General features: G+C 37.0%; 1 protein-coding gene across 3 annotated transcripts in view; it reads right to left on the reverse strand.

The window, feature by feature from the left end:
• Positions 1-23,472, reverse strand: part of LOC150091388 (DDB1- and CUL4-associated factor 6-like) — a 405,008-nt gene extending 381,536 nt beyond the window's left edge. For all 3 annotated transcript variants that reach the window (XM_090375313.1, XM_090375305.1, XM_090375299.1), the window contains exon 1: positions 23,311-23,472. The gene's annotated coding sequence lies outside the window, so the exon portion shown is untranslated. The remainder of the gene's footprint in view (positions 1-23,310) is intronic.
• Between the last annotated feature and the right edge of the window lie 1,348 nt (positions 23,473-24,820).

Here is a 24,820-nt window from a genome sequence, read left to right on the forward strand (position 1 = left end):
TAGCAAAATTCCTGTATATCATTGATAAGACCTCATGACATGCTGTGACAGCCTGTCTGTACTCCTCAGAAAACTTCATATCTGACTGCACGATTACCCTCAGGTCCTTTTCATTCTCCACTACCTAGCAGGAGTGGGGAATCTGCAGCCTTAACGACATGCAGCCTTTTGGTGTACCAGTTGCAGCCTTTTGTCTATTTCTCTCAAATGCAAAATCCACTTTTATTTCATGACAAGACCAAATTCAAAATATTTTTAAGGTAAATTTTATATATCGTTATTCTCCTTATATAAATTAGTTTACATTTATGCTATACATTACTAAAAGAAACATAAAAGGCATAAAAATATTGGAAAGATCAATAGAAGAAAACAGAGTGAAGAGGTAAAACAATTTATATCAATAACTGTGTAGTTAGCGAGGTCTGTCAGTAGCAACTCAGTAATTGGCGAACTGGCAACCACCCAATGATTCGAATCACAGGCCTCAGAGCTTCTTAAGAAAGAACTGTAACATGTTAAAGAAAATGTCTGTGTTAAATAAAATGTATGCATTGCCTTTTCTAGTTAAGGAAAATAATAATGAATTACATATTAAAATAAATAAAAATAAAGCATTTATTCTAATTCACTAATCTTTACAGAATATTATTGTTTCCCATATTGATGATATGGCATCACTTCCACTTGAAACTGAACTTCATTTGGCAACGTTGCCTTTCTTAACAGTGATTAGAAATTTCGCAACATGCTTCAGCTTAATGATGAAACATTCAGCATGGATCTAATATATCATTCCAAAGTGTGCTAATGGCCCAAGGACAAATATTTGTCAAACTTTTCTCTTTGCAAAAACAAATCAAGTTTTTTTGAGGAACTGATTCAACAGTGTGAATTATCAAAAGTGAAATTCTGCAGAGATATTGCATTTTTGTGTGATATAATGCCAAAGCAAAATGATCTGAATATTTTTTTTGCAAGGTAAAACCAATCTAAATATGATATGTGGCTTAAATCAGGGGCATTTCGGAAAAAGCTGACCTTATTCAGAACTTGCTTAATCGATCGCAACTTTCAGCTGAACACTTTCCTGAACTGACAAAAATAATTAATGAACAGGATAAAAACAAATCATTAAGGAAATGCGACGTGGAAGAATACACAGCTGTTCTACACTCCCTGATTGAAGAATAAGACACATTAAAACAAGTCTGAGATCTCAGATGACAGATATTCACTTAGAGAAATAATTAAAGCTATGCTCAACGATGTTGGAACCAAAAATCAGACTACTAGGATTAAGCAGTCACAAAAAAAGTCATTAAATGGTTTGTTGTCTAAATTCATCCATTTTCAGTTTTATCATCTTTGCTAATTTTTCTGTTTAAATTCCTCACACAATAACAGTCTGTAATTAAAATTCTAAATATGCCTAAAAAAATATAATTTTTTTGTATATATTTAATTCCCAGCATGCAGCCTAATAGTATCTTGGTTAATAAAATATGGCCTTCCAATGTAAAAAAGGTTCCCTACCCTTGCTCTAGGGGTTACTACTATCCGTATACAGTACTTTGCATTTGTCAATGTTAAACTTCACTTACCACCTCTGAAGCCCATCTGCCCAACTTTTCTAGATCCTGTTGCAGTAACATGCTGTCATTACTGTCATTCACAACACTGCTAATCTTTGTATCATCTGCAAACTTGGACATTAAGCCTGATATACCTTAATCTATATCATTGATAAATATAGAAAACAATGATGGGCCCAACACCGAACCCTGGGGGTTTCCACTAATAACATTAGTCCACAAATAGCAGTGTCCGCTGATTACCACTCTGTCTTCTCCCATTCAACCATCCCTTTATCCATAGCAGCAACTTGACCTCAATACCATATTGCTACAATCTGTACAGCACTCTTCCACATGCAACAGTATCAAAAGATTTTCTGAAATCCAAGTATATGATATCAAAATTATTTTTTGCATCCAGTTCCTTTGTGATCACATCATAGTATCCAATCAAATTGGTCGGACAAGACTTACCCTTAATAAACCCATGCTGTGTCTGAACTATAACTGCAGTCTTGTCTAGATGCGACAAAGAAGAATACATGGCTCCAGTGACTCCATTACTTTCCCCAGCAGAAAAGTTAAACTAACAGCTCTGTAATTACTTGTCACCCTTTAATCCCCCTCTGCAAATTGAGGATACATCTGCACATCTCCAGTCTATGGGGCCCTCCCCTGAATCCAAGAATGCTCTAATAATACGGCTAAGGGTTTGCTTACTTTCTTTGCTGTCCCCTTTAATATAGATGCAAAATACTCATTCAGTTTGTCAGCTATCTGAACATCAACAGTCGAACCATTGATATCAAGTGGACCAATCTGATTCTTCCTTCTAGAGTTTACATAAGTAAAGAAGTCTTTGCTGTTTTTCTTTGCATCCTTTGCAAAAGATTTCTTGTAATCTGCATTCACTTGTAACTTGATTTGCGACCTCTTTTGTGACTTGATTACAGACTAGCTTATATCTACCATAAGCTTCTGTGTCACCTGATACTTTTTATATGCATCCCATGCATTTTTCTTCTCTGCCACAAGCCTCATCGGTTCATCTTGGAAGTTATAAGCTTCCAAGATGAACTGATGAGATTAATTCCTTGAATGCTTCCCATTTAGAATTTGCTGTTGGTAACATCATCAGTTGGTCCCACTGTATAGAATTTAAAAACTGTGTGACCACTGTAGTCATCTTTAAGAAAGCAAAAACCCTTCCCTTTATCCCTGATGGTAGTTACATCTTTAAGTAAATCCCACATCAGTACACTGTGACCACTGCCACCATGTGGTTCCTTTATCTGCAGATTCTTAATGCATGAATTATCACTGGTGATAATCAGATCAAGAGTATTACTTCCTCTGGTTGCCTCTCGAACATGCTGCTGTAGAAAACAATTATCCAGTAAATCTACAAAAGCCTGGCTAGTGTGCGAAGGACCAATCCACAAGTCAAGTCTTGATGCAGAGATACTGAATTTGAACTCATCACAGAAGTTTACCACTTCCCAATCAGAGAGAAAACTGGATAACCAATTACAAAAAACAATTGGCAAACCATAAGATGGAAGCTTGTTTAGAAGACCTTTATGCCAAACACGATTAAAAGCCTTTGAGATGTCAAGAGCAACTGCTTATGTTTCACCAAATTTTTCTATTGAATTAGTCCATAAATGGGTAACATAAGCCAGAATATCACCAGTGGATCGACACTGATGGAATCCATACTGGCGATCATTGATCAGACGGAAGGTTTCTAGGTAGTTTAAGAGTTGGCAGTTAATTGATTTCTCCATTACTTTAGAAAGAGTAGAAGTAATTGCAATGGGACGATAATTGGATGGGAGGGATTTGTCACCTTTTTTAGGAATTGGCTGGATATGAGCAAATTTCCAAGCAGAAGGAAAAACACCTTTGGAATAAGAAAGTGAAAAAAGCGGCAAAGAAGAGGAGTAAGTTCAGGAGCACCGGTTTTGAGAACAAGTGGAGAAATACCATCGTGACTTGGAGCTTTCTTGGCATCAAGATTCGTCAAAATCCTTCTGACATCCTTTTGATGGAAGACCACAGGAAGCATTGAATGTAGCGTGTTGGGAATGGTGGGAGGTGTTTTACTAAGATCATTAATACATGAGTTGGAAGAAAAATGGGATGCTAGCAGGTCAGCTTTATCCTTGGCTGAAGTGACAACAGAACCATCTGGTTTGGACAGAAGTGGAAGCAGAGATGGGCAAAAGTTGCGGCCAATAGCTTTGGCAAGAGACCAGAATGCTTGGCTACCATTAGGGCAAGAAGCAAGTTTTCTACTCTTAGCCTGTTCAAACTCTATTTTAGACTGATTGATAAGTGCTTGACAATTTTTGCGAGCTTTGTTGTAGGCAGAAAATGAAACAAGCCAATTATGATATGCAACATTATTCTTTTGAACAGCCTTAGCACATTTATTGGAAAACCAAGGTTTAGATAAAGGACGAGATTTTAAAGTGGAGTGTGGGATAAAGGATTCCATTCCTGCAAGAATAATTTCACTGACATGATCTGAGAAAATGTTGACATCAGAAGTTTTGAAACAGTAATCCAACCAAGGAAAAGAAGAAAATAAATCTCTCAGGTCATTCCATTTTGCATTCTTGTAATGCAAAACAACACCAAGTTGGGAATAGCCATGAGATAAAGGTTCCATTGGAGAAGAGACAATCACCATGTTGTGATGTGAAGTACTGTACCTAAAGGACCTCTCACTTCGACTATGTACTTTGAAGGGTTGTTTGGGAGAAAAAGATCAAGCATGTTGGCTGTATGATTAGGATTGTCCGGTATTCTTGTAGGTAAATGAACAATCTGTGCAAGGTCATTAGTAATTGCAAAAGTCTCAGCATCTCGACCAGCTAGGTCTGTGCGACTAGAAAATGGAAGCCAGCTGGAGTTGTGAACATTAAAATCACCAAGGAAAATTACCTCACTGTTAGGAAAGTTGGACTGGAGAAAGTCAAGTTGCAAAGAGAGGAAGTCTAAGAGCTCCAAGTGATTAGTGGAGTTGGGAGAACGGTAGAGACAACAGATGAATTTGACACAATGAGGTAGAGATATTTTAAGCCAGAGAAGATCGAAGAGAGGAGATTCCAAATTGCCAAGCCTCTGACAGGAATATCAGAACGGACATATGCACAAGTACCACCTTTGAGGTGAAAGGAATCATACAACGAATAATTTGGGCATCTGAGATGAGTAGTAGTTGAATCAACTGATAACTGAGATTCTGCCAGAAAAAGTACATGGGGTTTGGCAGACTGCAAGTGGAAATGGACATCGTTGAGATTAGAATTGAGAACATGTATATTTGTGAAAAAATTAGGAAGTGTTTGGGAGGTTTAGATCTTTTCGCAGATAAGTTTGCTCTATTAGTTTAACAATTCATGGTGTATTCAATAGTAAGAAAAAGTGGGTGAGACATGCTGTATGAAATAATGAAATTTTTGGATATGGCGTACACATGGTAAGAATATACCCCGATCCTTGACATAATATGGCCTCGACAATGCCCCCCACATACACACTACTCGGACTCCCTCCAGTCGCTATCTGGCAAAGTAGAGGTAGCAAGATTATACACTAGCTGATCCGGAAGCCTCCTACAGAGTTACCAATAAATTCGATCATGTGTACTAACTAGCGGCCGGCCTGCAAACACTGTTTTAGAATTGTACCCTCGAAATGTAAGGAATATTGGATCTCGCCACGATGTTCGCCATAACCTCAAAAGTCATCAATCATACTACATGATGGAAGAGATGGGGACGGGTTGATCTGAACTTAGCTCTGGAGACTAAACATGGGAGACTAAACACCGGAACTTAGCTCTGGCTTCAAGCCTCCAATAAGTAAAGTGGTGATATTGCACCGGTTGATGAGAGTCATCTACCACCTAGTACTGCCTGGTAACATAGAGGGGTGGCATTCCTCCATGTGGTGTGGATGCCACACCTCGACCCCTGCTTACGTTGGTTCACACCTGGGTGGTCACCCACCATGTACTTGTGCATGGAGGTTATACCCAGGATTACTAACAGTCCCACCATCATGAAGGTGCAAGCAGAGGATTTGGCTGTCACAGACCGTCCGGACTTTGCCAAAATTGGGTCCACTTGACCTGAGTGTCACCCGAATATCAGTTCCATCAGCGTTTTAGACTCCCAGGTAGGAAGTACAGCTTCCCTGGAATAACTGAGAGAATGTCTGTGACAACCTCAAGGACCATGATCACTTACCAACTGCATGAATTCAGCCTAACTAAATATTAGCTCTTATACTTGTTTTCTGACTGAGATATTTTCCTTCAAAGACTGACTCAAAATTTGAAAGTCATATTTAACCTATCTTAAGGGACAGATATCTTAATGTGAGACACCTTCAATTCTCTCATTTTTGCCACCACTGGAAAAAGCAGAGTTTCAGCTATAAAGTTCATCATCATGGTTTATCTATTTTGTGTCTTTGCACTTAAGGCCTTAAAATTAAGCCTAAACATCGGGTAGTTTTGTGTGCTGTATTGTTATTTTGTGAGATCTTTTTTGTTGCAGAACACTTCCTTAATGTTTAGAATAATCTAGAAATAGAGTATATTCTATCGAATATTCTAGAAGAATACCCAAGAATTATAAAATATTATAGAATTCTAGAATATTCGAGAATGACAATGTTCTAGAATTCCAGAACATTCTAAAATATTCTTGAATTTCAAAAAAAAAAAAAAAAATGAACATTTTAGAACTCTGGAATATTCTAGACTCGTACAAAAAAGTATAAATAGCTGATATTTGAACCATGCTGTTATTAATGTGTTTTATCTTCATGATGAACAGTTTGTTTTTGTTCCTCTGTTTTTTATTGTTTGATTGTAATAAAGTTAATTAAGTTTTCATTGCTTGCAGAAACGTCCACTTATTAGTCAGCATGAAAGCCAAGGAATCAGATGATTTTGCTGGAGATAAGCTGGAATCATGCACCATCAGTCATATGGATAATTCTAAATGTCATGCACTATCCTCTACCTGTACAAATCTGGGTTAAAATTATTGAAAGAATTTAAATTTGAAGAACAACAGCTGATAAGTCAACATTGTGGATTAAAACTGGGTGAAGAAGACAATTTGTCTAAATTATGAAGACACAATTTGTCTACATCATTGTCTACACCTTTGCTTTGGACAAAATTTGAATTTTTGCAGCATTCATGTTGCAATCCTTTCCAGAAGAAAAATCATATGGTGAAAAAACATTTACAATCAACTGATTTGTCAATGACAGACTACCTGAAAGACCTAACAAAGGTAGACATAAAACCAGTCCAGAAGCTGTGCCCGTCATGCCGAAAAGAGTCTAACAGCCAAAATGCAGCAACAGGAACCTCAACTTCATTTGGATCAGACTATGATGACAAAATGCATTTTACTGAAGCTTGAACATAAGTTTGATGGCTATTGGTATTTCTCCTCTGAAATTTCAGCGAATGGCTAAGAGAGACACACACAAGGCTATGCCAAAAGGAAGGCAAGTCAAATACAAGATATAATTGCCAGTAAAACTGCATCTATTGGTGGCTTGGATCCAAATGACATCATGGAACCAAATGCAAGTCATCAGTGTGGAAACTGCTTAGATTACAATGAGCTGCTGAAAGAATTGAGAGAAAAGTTGATGGTATCTAGTCATACAGAAATACTTCAAATATTAACATTAGCTCCAGTTAGTTGGTCCATAAAGAAAACAATGGAAGAGTTTAGTGTCTCAGAAAGAATGGTCAAGAAAGCTAGAAAACTTAAAGCAGAAGAAGGAATCATGGCCATACCTGGAAAAAAGCTTTCTGAAAAAGTAAAGCAAAAGGTTATGGAATTTTTTGAAGATGATGAATTTAGTCGAATATGCCCTAGAAAGAAAGATTACATTTCCATTAGAAATGCAGATAGAATAAAAATGCAAATACGACTACTACTCTGCAACTTGATGGAAATGTTTATAATTTATCAAGACAGAAATGGATCTGACATTGGATTTTCTAAATTTTGTAAACTTCAACCTAAGTGGTGTGTCAGAAGGAACACATTCTGTATGTGTATGCACAATCCATCAAAATGTGCACCTCCATAGCCAGGTGGGAAGGAGCAGCAGTGTGTAGCACACACTTCTTGATTAGACCGGGGTTCGAGCCCGTCACCACCAAATACGGAAGATGCAGAAAGGTCAGGGAATGACCACTGCATATCCCGGAGCAATATGGCCTTAGTTGCTAATGCTCCTAAAAACCAAATAACAAACAAACAACGACAACCATCAAAATGTCAAGTTAATGCTGGCAGCAAGTCCTGTTGAATGTGATTACAAGGTTCTCATTGGTAAAACAGTCTGTGATTTGGAGTCAAAAGATTGTATGCTTCATCAGTGTGAAAAATGTCCAGGAATAAATGAATTAAAAAAGTTTCTAGAGAATATTTTTGAAAACAATGAACCAGAAGATATTATTGAATTCAAGCAATGGATACACACTGACAGAGATATACTGGACACAAAGCAATTAACAACAGATTTTATTGAAGAGTTGAGTACAAAGATATTTAACCTTTCCTGTCATCACTACATTGCTAAACATCAAAGCTACCATTTGAAGTCAACAAAGAAAAGTCTAATGACAGGAGAATTGGTCATCTTGATAGATTTTGTAGAAAATTATTCATTTGTTGTGCAAGATGCTGTTCAAGGGTTCCCACTGGGAGAATAGCCAGGCTACATTGCATCCATTTGTCATTTATTACAAGGATGTTGAACCTCAGAATATGTTTCTGCATAAACAGTGACTGCCTTCAACATGATACAATTGCAGCGTATGTTTTTCTAACCAACTTAATTGAATATTTGAAAAATTTCATGACAGAAATCAGGCGCATTTACTACTTCAGTGATGGTTCTGCAGCTCAAGAAATTTATTAACTTGTGTCATGATTAGAAGAATTCTGATATCAGTGCTGAATGGAATTTTTTTGGCACTAGCCATGGCAAGTCACCATGTGATGGAATTGGTGGAACAATAAAACGATTGGCAGCATGTGCAAGTCTCCAACTCCAAATTGAAAACCAAATCCTGACACTAAAAAACATGTTTGAATTTTGTGACAAGCAGGTGACTGGAATAAAATTCTGTTTTGTTTCTAAAGAGGAAATTGAGCAAGTAAGGCCATTTCAAGAGAAAAGATTCATAGACAGTCATACTACTGCTAGAACAAGAGAAAATCATCACTTCATTTCTATTGATGCAAGACAGATTTATGTTTGCTGAGTATCAAATGACACATTTTGATTTCTACTTACTTTACATTTTACAGATATTTTCTATTTTTTAATGAACTTAATGAAGTACAAAATGAAGCAAAATCAACCCAGCCAATTTCAACAGTGAAAAGCAAAGAAGGCAAGAGAAGTTATTCAAGAAATGTCTGGATCACTGTTGAAGTATGTTACACCTTCAACATCTAGTGCAATAGATATTCAGCATGATAAATCAGAAGCAAGTACAAGAGTCATCTTCTTAAGAGGATCTAACAGAGAAAGTTATTCATTCACTAGTGGAGAAGAATCTAGCAAAAATACACGAGCAGAGAGAGAGAAGATTCTGAAAAGGAAGAGGAAATTATTTTTAAAGTATTCCGACATTGCTTTTTGGTCTATCCCAGTACCAGATAAAAGAATTTATTTTATTAAGAAAGGCAGTAAATAATTTCAAAATAAGGACAGACCAATTGACAATGTTGAAAGAGCAGGAGAAAAAATTAAAGGGAAATGTAAACAGCTAACAACTTCCTGCTTTTATAAGACACTGCCAAATGGAGAAAAAATTTTAAGAACATGGATAGTTTATTCACAACATAGGAAATTTATTCTGTTTTTGCTGCAAACTAATTTCATTGGAGAATAAATAAATCAAAACATCCACCTTTATCATGGGATTCAAAACTTTGTGGAAATTAAATCCAAAGATTTCTGACCATGAAAATAGTGAACAGCACCTCTCTCTCTTTCTCTCATGCTCAGAGAAGTGGAAAACTTGAAAATAATACAATTTTATAAAAAACTTTTATTTTTTTGGCCATAAAAAGTTTTATGACTAAAAAACTTCTCTGAAAAAGACGTTTTTTTATCCATATTTAGCCACTTTATTGACCAATTATTATATTAAATTATTTTCTATAAGTAGCTTGTAGACCTAGTCAAGATCCTTGGTTTATTCTGAATTAAGACAGCGAGATTTTGGAAGTTGATTAATACTTTAAGTGTCCGTAGATTTACTGTTCGTAATTTGCCATTGTTATACGATACAATGCTATATCCCGAACTAGATAGCGTTAGCTTAGTATAGTATAGTATATTATATAATATTGTCAATTAATTAATAAAATCTATTAATCTTGTTAAACTTCATTTCAATTAAATTATACTTTTTAACTAAAACCATATAACGACTTAGATTTTACAAACGTAACATAATTAATTAATACATAACTTGATATGGAAGTTATATAAACGGAGCTCGTAGATAATACTAGATACTGAAAAATATGTATAGATATATAGTGTTATAACTGTGTTGGGATACAAGTTTAGGGTTATAATTTTGTATTGAAATTGAAATTTTATTGAAATTAAATCTAAATCATGACTCAGACCAGAGCAGCAAAGCAAAAGGCTCAAGCTAATGGGAGTGCTGTGGCTCAGAGGAGAACTGAGGGGGGAAGCTGCCCGCTGAATCACAGCCTTTTAAAATGCACTGCTTGCTTGATGTTTGTAGAGCAATCAGGTACGGCACACGATGTTGCCATGGGGGATGTCTTAGTGTGTATGCATGATGTAAAGAGTGTAAGGAAATCAGGCAAGAACAATGGGCCTATATGAGAGCTATACAGGTCACTGGTGAAAACAAGCCGTGAATTAGGGTTGAATTTGAAAGTGTCTGCAATTCTGCCCAGACACGTTAGGAGGGAGTATGTGATGAGAGCCTTGTTGATCAAAGCGGCCCTGGAGAGATTGACCAAGGCTCGTGGGGTAGAATTTCTCTCAGCCTGGTCTGTCCTTGTTAACAGGAGAGACTGCTTCTACAGGGATGGGACACACTTAAACAGAAAGGGTGCAAGAATATTTGCTGATGCTATCGAGGCAGTATTAGGTGGGTCGGAAAACTGCTAGCTTGGGGGGGGGGGGGGTACAAAGACTAATAGATTAACAGTAGCCACTGGCAGAAGTGAAAGAGATTCTTGCACTGCTTCTATTGTAATGAGCAGCAGCCTGGAAAAAAACGATGCAGGGTACTTCAGAGACTGCTGGGAGTCATTGGGGTACAAGTAAACACATGGGTTGTGTTAGGATAGCTAAGAAAAAGAACAGGTGCATGTATACTTGCGTGTACACCAATGCTAGGAGTTTGGTAAATAAATTTGATGAATTTGAGGTATTGCCCAAAATATCAAAGGCAGATATTGTTGGGATATCAGAGACGTGGTGTCACACAGATATAAGGAAGGCAGAACTGGAATTTGGGGAGTACAATGTGTACAGGAATAATAGACAGGATAGGAAGGGAGGAGGGGTTATACTATTAGTTAAGAAACACATAAAATCCAAGGAAGTGAAGCCAGTCGACATCACTAGACAGTGCAGTGTTGAGTCAGTTTGGTGTGATATAAGCATTGGGAGATCAAAATTGAGTAGGGGTGTGCTATAGGCCTAATGACTCTGATGAGTATAATAAGAAACTGTACAGGGAAATACAGCGGGCCAGTAAATCAGAGAGTCTTATAATGGGGGATTTGGGGGATTTTATTTCTCAGATATTGACTGGAATTTGTGGTTAGTCACTCTCACACTAGCAAGGATTTTGTGGATTTATTGGATGATTGTTTTCTACATCAGCATGTTCGGGAGGCAACTAGAGGGAGTAATACTCTTCATCTGATTATCAGTAGTGATTCTTCATGCATTAAGAATCTGAAGATAAAGGAACCACTAGGTAGCACTGATCACAGTGTGCTGAAGTGGGATTTACTCAAAGAAGTAACTACCATTAGGGGTAAAGGGAAGGGTTATTGCTTCCGTAAAGGCGACTACGATGGACTGAGACAGTATTTAAATTCTATATGTCATGCGTAACCTTCTTTGAAAATTTGGAAAACCTTAATTCTTTCTTTTCAAACTCTCCACACCATTGGGAAATAATGAAAAAACATACAGGAATGACAGTCAAAATATTTGCCCAGACATGGTGGAGTGCACATTATGAATCCGTAAATACAATGTTTAGCCAAAACATTATGACCACCTACCTAATGTAAACTCTAGAAGGAAGGGGATGAATCAGATTGGTCCACTTGATATTGATGGTTTAGCTGATGATGATGATGCTGCTGCTCAGGTAGCTAACTGAATGAATATTTTGCATCTAATGAGGAGTTATTCAGGGAAGGAATTGCCACAGGTGTATTAAACTCTGAAAGTAAGCTAGATAATCTTGTAATAACTGAGAGTAAATTGGAAGAGAAATTGTTGAAGATAAACAGAAGAAAGGCACCTGGGGTGGATGGAATCTATCCAGTTATATTAAATGAGGCAGAAAATGAAGTAAGCAAACCCTTGACCATAATTATGAGAGCTTCCTTGGACTCAGGGGAGGTACCCATGGACTGGAGATGTGCAAATGTGACCCCAATCCATAAAGGAAATTCAAAGAGAGAGACAGGTAATTACAAACTTGTTAGTTTTAACTTCTGTTCCAGGGAAATTAATGGAGGCACTGTTTAAAAAAGCATTGCAGGATCATCTAGACGAGACTTCAGTTATAGCTTGGACACAGCATGGGTTTGTTAAGGGGAAGTCTTGTCTGACCAATTTGATTGGATACTATGATGTGGTCACAAAGGAACTGGATGCAAAGAATAATTTTGATCTCTTATATTTGGATCTTAGAAAGGCTTTTAATACTGTTGCACATGGAAGACTGCTGCATAAATTAGAGCAGTGTGGCACTGAAAGCAAATTTCTGCTATGGAAAAAGGGATGGTTGAGTGGGAGAAGACAAAGTGGTAATCAATGGACACTGCTCTTCATGGACTAATGTAAAGTCTCCCAGGGTTCAGTGTTGGGTCGATTGTTTTTTGTATTCATTAATGATATTGATGATGATATATATCACGCTTAATGTCCAAGTTTGCAGATGATACAAAGGTCAGCAGGGTTGTTAATGACACTAATGACAGTAAGCTGCTGCAACAGGATCTGGAAAATTTGAGCAGATAGGCTGAGAGGTGGCAAATGAAGTTTAATATTGACAAATATAAAGTACTGCATATGGGAAGCGGTAACCTCAGATAATGTATCAACTGTGTGGTACTACACTGACAATGGTAGAGTGAAAAGGCCTGTGGGTAACTGTGCAGGCAGATATGAAGTTTTCTTAGCAGTGCAGACAGTCTGCAAAAGTAGCTCATGGTGTCTTGTCAATGATATACAGGAATTTTTCTAGGAGGGATAAGGAGGTGATTATTCCCTTGTATAAGGCAATGGTCAGGCCACACCTTGAGTACTGCATACAGGTCTGGAGGCCTCATTTTAAGAAGGATGTAGAGCTGTTGGAACGAGTACAAAGAAGGGCAACAAGATTAGTAAATGGAACAAAGGGTTGCTCTTACGAAGAAAGGCTTAATTTTTGCAAATTACAGTGTCTGGAGACTAGGCACCTGAGAGGTGATCTGAATGAGATGTATAAAGCCTTGAATGGTTTGAGCATGCTCAATGCTGATGTGATTCTTCCTCTTGCTCAGAATAATCGCCTGATAAGGCATAAATTCAAATTGAGGAAAGACAGTTGTGGATTGATGTGCAGAAGTTTTGCCTTTAGCCAGCGGATGGTTGATTGCTGCAATAAACTTCCATCTGTCGTTGTGGAAGTTAATAGTTTAAACAGATTTAAGGCAGAACTAGACAAACATTTTGAGCGAGTGGATGGGTGAAATAAGGGTCTGTGTTTTTTTTTTTTTTTTTTTTTGGCTGATGTTATATAAGCTTGCTTTCTTGCATCATGTGCCCTGATAATGCTAATGCTAATATGATGTTGGTTCTCCACATGCAGCCAAAACAGCTCATACCTGGTGAGGAATGGACGCTACAAGATTTCTAAATGTGTCTTGTGGTATGCAGTACCAACACATAACCAGCAGATCCTTTAACTCCTGTAAGGTCCATGGTTGAGATGCTCCAGATCGGAGTTGCTGTTCCAACACAAACCACAGATGCTTGATGGGATTGATGTCTGGGGAATTTGGAGGCCAGGGCAATACCTGGAAATCTTCCTTATGTTTCGCGAATCAGACTTGATCAATCCGGGCGGTGTGGCATAGTGCATTATCCTGCTGAAAGATGGCACCACCAGAGGGGAAGACCGTTACCATGAAAGGATGTACCTGGTCAGCAATGTTTAGGTAGGTGATAGACATCAGAATGCCTGGCACATGGATGACTGGACCCAGGGTATCCAAGCAGAACATCGCCCAAAGCACATGACCCACCGCTACCGGCTTGTTTTCTTCCCTCAGTGCATACAGGCACCATCACTTCCCCAGGTAAACGACACACACACGTACCTGGCCATCCACACAGTGCAACATTAAACGTGATGCTTCGGACCAGACGACCTTCTTCCAATCACTCAAGGTCCATTCCAGTTTCGATGCGCACCTGCCAATTGTAGGTGCTGTCGCCGGTGAACCATGGTGAGCATGGGCACTCAGAGCGGCCCATTTTCAGTAAGGTTCAGCAGGGCTCGATGTACTGTGTGTTGTGACATTCCTTCCATCACCAGCATTCCAATTTCCGGCGAGCTGCACCACAGTCACCCTTCTGTTGCCATGTACATCCAGAAGAGCGTTTGTTCACCTCGAGCATCGATGAGCCGTGGTCATTCAACACCTCGTCAGCGGTTTGTGAGTTCTCCCTCCTCGGACCACTTTCGGTAGGTACTAACCACGGCTGACCATGCCATTTCGTATATGATCTGACCCAGTCGTTTGGCCATTACAATTTGGCCTTTGTCAAACTCGCTTAAGTCCGCTGCCTTTCTCAACTGAAGAACAAGAGTAAAACTGATTAACAGAGCTCAGTATCGGGTGTTTCTTATACCACATCCCGACCCACGTGCACACGCCATAGTTCACCTGCAATTGCTTAGATTTCCAAATGACTCGCTGGTCATAATGTTTTTTTTTGGCTCATCAGTGTATGGTCAAAATGAATTTTGAAAAAATAACTTCCGCTCTACAAACATTGTGCGAACCTCAAGAGAATATAGATACAAGAGGGACTGCTGCAATTTTATTATCATCCATATGTAATTTTTCTTTTCTAAGTTACCTTTCTTTCTGGCACAAAATTCTACAAGTTAACCTTGCACAAAAATATTTACAAGCAGTCGTAATAAGCCTGGAAAAATGTGTTGTGAAGTTACAGAGCTAAATATTATTTATTAATGAAGAAAGAAATAAAATTGAAGAAAGGGCTTTTCGATTCACAAATACAACTTGTGAGGAAATGGGCATTTTAATAGGAAGAGGAAGAATAAGGTTGGTTGGTTGGTTGGGGATTTTTTTGACGCATCTGCATCTATGGCCATAGTGCACCAGAAGAATAAGGATTAAAAAGAAATGGACTGTCACTCCAAGAAGAATTAAAAAGAGTGATGTATGAATGCCTGGATAAATTTCTCAAGAATTGGAAGTTCATTCGAAAGCGATGGGCAAAATTCTTTCAATGTTTGCCATTATTAAACCATATAATTTGGTTGTTGCGAAGAAAGAAGAATATGAAATGCGTATTTCAAAGCTAACCGAAATTTTTGATGAATTTTGCCATGAAGAAATTGTATTAGAAATTGGTTGACTAAGACATCACACTGTTGAGGAAGAAAAACAATATATAGCTTTACAGTTTATAGAGTTTATTATAAAGTGGGATTTTTCAGAATCTCTACCAAATTTATTATGTCTCTGGCAGAGACCTCGTAATCTGCCTCAGCTTGCCTAACCTCCTCTTTGTGACTTGATTAAAACTAACCTTTTTATTTACCATAGGCTTCTGTATCATCTGATAATTTATATGCATCCCATGTATTTTTCTTCCCTGTCACAAGTCTCATCAGTTCAGACATCCATTTCGGTCTAAGACTGGAAGAGTATTTCTTAGTCATGATGAAAAGCCTAGTAACTTCTATGATTATTTCCCTGAATTCTTCCCATTTTTAATTTGCTGTTGGTAAAAACATAAAACAGTCCCACTCCATCGAATTTAAAAACTGTCCTTGTCACCCTTGACAGTAGTAGTCTTTAAGAAAATCCCTCATCAGCACACTGTGAACATTGCCACCCAGAGGGTTATTTACTTGCAAGTTCTTATTGTATGAAGACTCACTGTTGATAATGAGATCAAGAGTACGGCTTGATCTGATTATCTGAGTAAAGAAAGTCTTGCTAATGTGTGAGTGACCAACCCAGAAGTTCCAGTCAATAACTGGAAAGTTAAAATCCCCCATTATAAGACATTCTGATTTACTGGCTCACTTTATTTCTCTGTATAGGTCTTTGTTATACTCATCACAGTCATTAGGCCTATAATAAACTTCTACTCTCATTTTTGTTTTCCCAGTGCTCAATGTCACATCAGACTAACTCAATATTGCACTAGTCACCCATGTCTACTGGATGCACTGCTTTAGATTTAACAACCTTCTTAAGAGCATAATCCCCCTCCTGTCATGTCTGTCTTTTCTGCACACATTGTACTTCCCATATTCAAATTCTGCATCCCTTATGGCTCTGATATCTCCATAATTTCTGCATTTGATTACTTAATCAGTACTTCAAATTCATCAAATTTATTTACTATAATCCTAGCACTGTGACCATAGTTAGGGTCAGACAGCAGTCATCCTGGGAGGTTACTACTCTTGACTGACCTTAAAACTTGTTTTCCAGACTCCATTGTTTCCTGATGTTAGTACAGTGGACTCCCACATTACGATATTAATCCATTCCAAAGACACCATTGTATAGTGAAAATACTGTAATGTGAACTCAACAACACTGTTTTTCAGTAAATCGTTCCGAGACCTCAGAAGTTGAAATTTTTGCTGTATAACTAAGCTATTTATCTCTCTAAAATGTGATTTGTATAACAGAAATTGTTAATTTTATTATAGAATACTGAATGCTGTATTTTCCAGTGTATACAACACACCTTTTATTTGAAAAAAGTCATCGTAAAATTGTGGTGGGTGCGTAGGCACTGGTTAACATAATCACTGGTTAGTAGAATCAGCTGCTTTATAGAATCAAATTTCAAAAAACCAATTCAAATCATTAAAATGCACTACATTTTCATTGTTATCATATGTTCAGTTATAAGAATCAATTTTTTTTCTGTTAGTGCAATCTATTATAAATGGGTAGTAAACTCGATCTTATTGCATTTGTGATAATACCAATAGCTGGAATTCTGTGGGTTTTTACGTTATTATGGTGATGTTATTACATTATTATGGTATTTCCCCTTCAATGAAATCTTCAATCATATAAAAAACAAATTTTTAGTATCTTCTCTTTGTTCCTATTTTTTAAGCTTTGTAAACTTGTTACTCTGTATCTCATTTGCACATATCATGTTAATTGCAGTTTGTGCCTGCTGCATTCTTTGTTACTGATTGCTTATCTTTTTTTACTGTTTTAAATGTTACGACCCAAAAAAAAATAAAAATTGTCAGTGAACAGAAATATCAATTAGTATCTACATTACAGCATTAATTAAGCTAGGTACGTATTTGTAAATTTATTTTTATTTTACTATCCTGTGGAAAATATTCTTCCGACTTTCAAGTATCATTTCATGTTGATAATTGGTAAGGTAATAAAGTGTAAATTTGTGCTTTATACATTTACTTTTATAGCCTATAGACAATATTCCTCCTATTTTTGCTTATTAGAATCACTAATAAGCAAAAATAGGAGGAATATTGCTTATTAGAATCACTATCCTATAGATCCTGTAGTATTCATATGAGCTTTTCTTTTAATTTATAAGCATATCTTTTATAAGAATATCAGGGGCATTTAGCAGGGTTTCCAGGTGAATTCCAACAATATGCTACACATACGTTATGCCTCTGCATTCACCATTCCAGTGAACTCTGGTTAACAGTAGGCATTTCTTTCTATTATATGCAGACAGTGGTTGTGTATGTGTGTGTGGTAGGATATTCTACTACGGTGAAAATATCTAATGGGGTGTACACCTGGACTGTTGTACTCAAAGTCCGTGGGTGTAATGAGATATTGTGTGTACAATCAATGCCATTTTCTCAATTATAAACTATTCCTGATAGCTCCTAGGTACTGATTTACTGAGCATGCCATTTAATACTAATGCAATAATATCAGAATCCAATTCTGAGTCACTTTCACTAAAACTGGCTAGGTTATTTGCCTGTTTTATGGTCACAAATATAACGTGCTCTACTGGCAATGAAACAGGTTCAATTCCCTTATGGTGTTGCAATAAATTGTCTGCTGTGTGTATAATCACTATGTATGTCTAGAATAAACACAACTGTTAAATGTATACACTTACGTTACCTAAACAGGAATCTTTCAAGGAATTAATCTTGAAAGTTACTAGACTTTTCATACCAACTAAGAAATACTGTTCAAGATTTAGACCTAAATGGATGTCAGGTGAACTAATGAGACTCATTGCAGAGAAGAAAAATGTGTGGGATGCATATAAATTATCAGGTGACAGAGAAACCTAGGGCAGATATAAGCTAGTCAGTAATAAAGTCACAAAGGAGGTTAGATAAGCGAAGGCTGATTAGGAGAAATCCTTGGCAAAGGATGCAAAAAAAAACAACGAAGACTTTTTTACTTATGTAAACGCTACAAGGAAGGGGATGAATCAGATTGGTCCACTTAATATCGATGGTTCAACTGTCGATGATCCTGCTCAGATAGCTGACAAACTAAATGAGTATTTTGCATCTACATTTACACACAAGGAATTCAGTAAGGAAGGGGAGGAAAACAGTTTACTAAACTCTAACAGGGAGCTAAATGATTTTGTAATAATGGAGAGCAAAGTGAAGGATAAATTGTTGAAGTTAAACATAAAAAAGGCACCTGGGGCAGATGGAATCGATCCAGTTATATTGAAGGAGGCAGCAAAGTTAGAAAACCCTTAGCCATAATAAGGAGAGCATCCTTATAGTCAGGGGAGCTTCCCATGGACTGGAGATGTGCAAATGTATCCGCAATTCACAAAGAGGGTTCAAAGGGTGACACAAATAATTATAGATCTGTTAGTTTAACTTCTGGTTTTGGGGAAAATAATGGAATCACTGGTTAAAGAAGTGATGCAGGATCACCTAGACAAGACTGCAGTAATAGTTCATACACAGCATGGTTTGTTAAGGGGAAGCCTTGTCTAACTAATTTGATTGGATACTACGATGTGTTCACAAAGGAACTGAATGCAAAAAAATAATTTTGATATCATATACTTGGATTCCAGAAAGCTTTGATACTGTTGCACATGGAAGACTACTTTACAAATTGGAGCAGTATGGCAATTAAGGGCAAGTTGCTGCAATGGATAAAGGGACGGTTGAGTGGGAAATGGAAGAGAGTGGTAATAAATGGACACTGCTCTACGTGGACTAATATTATTAGTGGAGTTCCCCAGGGTTCGGCACTGGGCCCATTGTTATTTTGTGTTATCATCTATATCATTGTTATCAACGATATAGATGTAGGTATATCAGGCATAATGTCCAAGTTTGCAGATGATACAAAGGTTGGCAAGGTTTTTAATGACAGCAAAGACAGTATGCTTCTGCAACAGGATCTAGAAAAGTTAAGCAGATGAGCTGAAAAGTAAAGTTTAACTATGACAAATGCAAAGTACTGCATATGGGTAGCAGTAACCCAAGAGAAATGTACCAACTGTGTGGAACTACACTCAGGGAGATGGAGAACAAAAAAGACCTGGGGGTAATTGTGCAGTCAGATATGAAGTTCTCTGAGCAGTGCAGACAGGCTGCCAGAGCAGGTCATGGAGTTTTGTCAATGATATATAGGAATTTTGCTAGCAGAGAAAAGGAGGTGATTATCCCATTGTATAAAGCAATGGTTCTTTAGGAAGGATGTAGAGTTGCAAAAATGAGTACAGAGAATGGGAAAAAGATTGCTGAGAGGAACAAAGAGGTTCTCTTACCATGAGAGGCTTAAGTTCTGCAAGTTGCAGCATCTGGAGACTAGGCACCTGTGAGGTGATCTGATTGCGGTGTATAAGGCCTTGAATGGTTCAAGGAGGCTCAACGCTGATGGGATACTTCCGCTTGCTCAGATTAAGAACCTGAAGGGAGCAAAGATTCAAATTCAGTTTGAATTTATGGAAGTTTGCCTTTAGCCAGTGGGTAGCTGATTGCTGGAACAGACTTCCATCTGTAATTGTGGAAGCTGATAGCTTAAATAAATTTAAGGCTGAACCAGACAAACATTTGGAGTGACTGGATGAGTCAAATGGGAAGGGTTTTTTTTTTTTTTTTGGCTGATGCTATATAAGCTTGCTTTCTTGCATCATATGTTTCAACTAATGCTAAGTGTCTTAATATACTAGACAGTTGTCCAGTATGTTAAGCACCAAAGCAACTAAGAGTAGGAGGCATCTTTTTTATGAAAACCCCAAACAAAGATATTAGAACCTACAGTACCTAGTACCATGCATGGGTTTAAAAGCAAAATATCTTCTTTCGTCAGAAGATCCTTATTTACATTAGACTTAAATTTCTTTAGATTTTAATTTTCAAGAAAATATGTGTGAAGGGAGGCTCTGAGGAAGAAGAAAATTTGGTTTTGTGAGTTTTTGCAATTTGGGCAGTAAAAGGATGCTGATTGGTTGCGGCAAGTGTTCAAGTTGATTTGGAAGAGAGAGAGAGAGGGAGAATTATAGAAGCCAATTCAGAAGAGCAGAGCAAATGAAATTATCTATAGAAAATACATGCAACAGAATGTCTTTAAGAAAGACAGTGGAGACTGTAAGAGATGAGTCATTAGTTAGGCAAACTACACCTCTTTTGAATGGAGTCTAGAAGCCTGAGACAGGTTATGGGGGGACCCATCCCAGATGTGAGAACAATATTTCATATTCTATGGTAGGGCAGGTATGAGAATTGTGCAGAGTAAGTAGCTCTTTAGAAGAAAAGTAACTTCAGGAGCAAAAAAGAAAACCCAGTTTTTTAGATGCAGATGAAGCAATATTTGTGATGTGCTTAAGCCAAGAAAGATTAGAAGTCAAGGTTATTTGTTATTTGGTTTTTAGGAGCATTAGCAACTAAGGCCATATTGCTCTGGGAATATGCGGTGGTCATCACTTAGACCTTTCCGCATCCTCCGTATTTGGTGGTGACGGGCTCGAACCCCAGTCTAATCAAGAAGCGTGTGCTGCGCACTGCTGCTCCTTCCCACCAGGCTACGAAGGCGCCGTAGAAGTCAAGGTAATCCCTAATAGAGGCATGTAATCTTGTCTAGAAATCTGACATCAAAAATAAGCTGAGGAGCAGAAGAATCCTTTTTGTGAGATATAAGACATGCCTGAGTTTTAGAAGAATTGAAACTAAGTTACCTTTGCCCTACTAGAGAATTACCTGAAGATCAGTATTTAAGGAATTGTATCTATATAGCATTAGTAGAGGCATATGATGCAAGAAAGCAAGCTTATTCAGCATAATTCAGCTTATTCAGCATATTGTGTCTATAAATTGCATGTATCCTGTAGTCAATATGCCCGTTTTGCTCAAGGAAAGACCTGAGTTCCTAGAAGAAAAAAACTGCTACTTTTGCCTGAAACCAAATAACTCAACCAAATTGTGAAAAAAGGCCATAAAAATTCCTCGCTTTGCTAGGATTTGATTCCAAGCCGTTTCCGTTTGGTGTGAGAGGCCAAAATTATCTAAAGAGCATATAATAATTAATGAAAAAAAAAATTATATTGGGAAATAACTTCTGTTGTCCAGTGTATCTAACTTAACCATCCATCACTTGCACCCTCAATTTTAACAAAGGTTTTTGTGTGGCATGTGTGCAATTACTTTTTTTTTCTTTATAAAAAATTAATTTTTAGCTTTTTTACTAAACTGAAAATAGTGATTTATTATGATTTACTAAAACCATTTTAAAGATATCAAATGAAACAAAAGAAAAGAAACCAATAATAATAATGATAAAGAAAGTTTTAATCATATTTTTTAGTCACTGACCCTCCAGACTGAAACCAGATGCTCGCATGCTCCACGGCAGATGCAACATGAATTTTTCTTTTTTTTTTTTTTTGTCAGCTGTCTGCATTTAGTCAGTGAAATCAAAGCTCTACAGCAAGATCAAACTTTCTTCTAGATAACTCCTATTTCCTTGTGTCATCTGTGACATGCCACATGGGAATCGTCCAGAAGAAAGGCAAATGCAGTCATACTCCAGATTACAGGTACACCTCCAGAGGAAGTAGCTTCTTTTGCTTGAATCAGTCCCGAATTACTGGCATAAACTAACCTAACCTTTTTTCACTAGACAAAAATTAAAGTCTATTAAAAAACCCACACTTCTGCTTGAATCTGTCCTGAAATTGGCCATGCCCACAATGCGGTGACAAGGTGTACCCATAATCTGGAGTTCAGCCGGCAAATGCTTTTGCTCACCGGGTTTCTGCTAAATGTTAAACAAAAATTTAATAACTCATAATATATCAAAACGAAAACAAAAAATACTGTATGACCAGTTCAAGAATATTGGTGGGCAGAAGTACACAGGCAAATTTCATTTACAAATAAAAAATAAGAAAAAATTAAAACTGGCACCTGTCAGGCATCACAAACTAACTATTCCTTAATCACTGCAAAATTCGCTTTAAGAGTTGAAAATAAATGCAGTTTCTAAACTACATTTATTTATAAAGTCACCTTTCTGTTGGCCATAACATGAACATGAACTTTATATCAATGAACTTTAACATTTATATCAATTAGAACAAACCGGTATTGACATTAACTGCAAATATTTTTCTCACAGATTCAATTATTGATAGTACAGGTTCCTTTAAAAATTTTTTTTTTAATTTGCCAAAGTAATTTTATTATTAGAATTGTGTCATATTATGCAAATGAATTTAAATTATGAAAATACAGTTGCGCATTTCACATATACATTCATAAATAAATATATATATGAAATGTAATTAACATATGAATATATATGAAATAGAGGGATGCATATATATATAAAATGGGGTAGATGTAAGGCAGCGCAAAGAAAAAAAAAATTTAATACACAGGCAGTGACTTTAGTCTATGTTAGATCTGCAATAAAATACATCAAAACACTGTTCGGCGTGTTTTCTTTATTTATTTTAGCAAATGTCACCGATGAAATTATAGAAACATTATGATGTTTTCAACATAATTTATCTTCCAGACCAAAATGATTATGATAAACAGCTGATACGCATTACAGACGCCACCACTATGGCAGTGTCTTTTCAAGCAAGAAACAACTGGGAAATATATGTTGATGTTATGAAATTTACTATGTGCATTACTCAATAACATATGCACACTTACGCCGACGAATTCTTTACTTTCTCATGAAAACAAATGAAAGCCTGAATAACACATTAATTTTAACCAAACTTGCTGTGTACGGGTTCATGAAAACTCCATTTACAGACCAACTCTACGCCGTTATTACGATACGTGTTCTACCACACGAATACTTAGCCGAAAGAATGTTGCTCTTATGCCAATGCTTCAGTGAGCCTCTAGCGACTAAAATTGCTCGATCTAAATTACCAATTGAGTAATTCTGTACTATATGAATAAATGACAGGAACCTGAGCCTAAAGCAAAAGTTTACAGTTTTTTTTTTTTTCCCCGAACTCAAAACAGAAAATAAGTAGTTCCTAATCGCCAGCATAAGGAATATCAATCGCGTCTAATAGTTAATAAACGTTAGGATAATGAAAATGCTACACAATTATAAAAAACTGAATAGATATTAGGCATCTATGTTCACACACACGAGGATATCGTAAATTACAAACTCTACCAAAGTGTTAAATGATTTTGTGATAACTGAAAGGAAAGTGGAGGAGAAATTATTGAACTTGAACATAAATAAGGCTCCAGGGTAGTGGATGGAATCTATCCAATTATATTAACGGAAGCAGCTAAGCAATAATTATTTTGGAGGCAGGGTTTAGCACAAGAACCTCTTGGGCCATATTGTGCCATAATTACGACAGCATCCTTGGATTCAGGAGAGGTCCCTATGGACTTGAAAATGTGCAAATGTATCCCCAATTCACAAAGGAAGATCAAAATGTAACACGAGTAATTGCAGACCTGCGTAAGAACTGTTCCAGGGAAAATAATGGAGTCAATGATTAAAGAAATAATGCAAACCTTCTGGAGAAAATGCAATTATACTGCAGTTACCACCTGGATTAATTAAGTGTCACTTTTGTCTAACTAATCTGATTGGATACTATAATGCAGTGACAAAGGAACTGAATGTAAAAATTAATTTTGATATCATATAATTGTATTTCAGGCAAACAGAAGACTGCTGTACAAAACAGAACAATTTGGAATAAAGGACAAGTTATTGATATGAACAAAGGGATGGTTGTGTGAGAGAAGACAGAGAGTGGTTATCAATAGGCACTGCTTTTTTGTGAATTAATGTTATTAATGGCATCCCACAAGGTTCAGTGCTGGGTCTATTGTTGTTTTCAATATTTATTAATACTGTTGATAAAGGTACATAACATCAGACGTAATGTCTGTTTGCAGATGATCAAAGGTTGGCATGGTAGTTAATGACAATATTCAAAGTAAGCTACTGCAAAACGATCAAGAAAACTTAAGCCAATGGACTGAGAAGCTTATTATTGACAATTGCAAGATACTGCATATAGGTAGCAGTAAGCCCATGTTAACGTACCAATGAGGAGGTATTACAGCCAGAGTAGTGGAAAATGAAAAAAGAGCTGGGGTAATGGTGTGGTCAGCAGGCTGCACAACTATTAAGGGTTTTGTCAATTATATACAGGAATTTTGCATGCAGGGATAA

Source organism: Mastigoproctus giganteus, chromosome 1, assembly GCF_048544385.1.
Source record: "Mastigoproctus giganteus isolate SK-2022 chromosome 1, ASM4854438v1, whole genome shotgun sequence".
Taxonomy (NCBI): Eukaryota; Metazoa; Arthropoda; class Arachnida; order Uropygi; family Thelyphonidae; genus Mastigoproctus; species Mastigoproctus giganteus.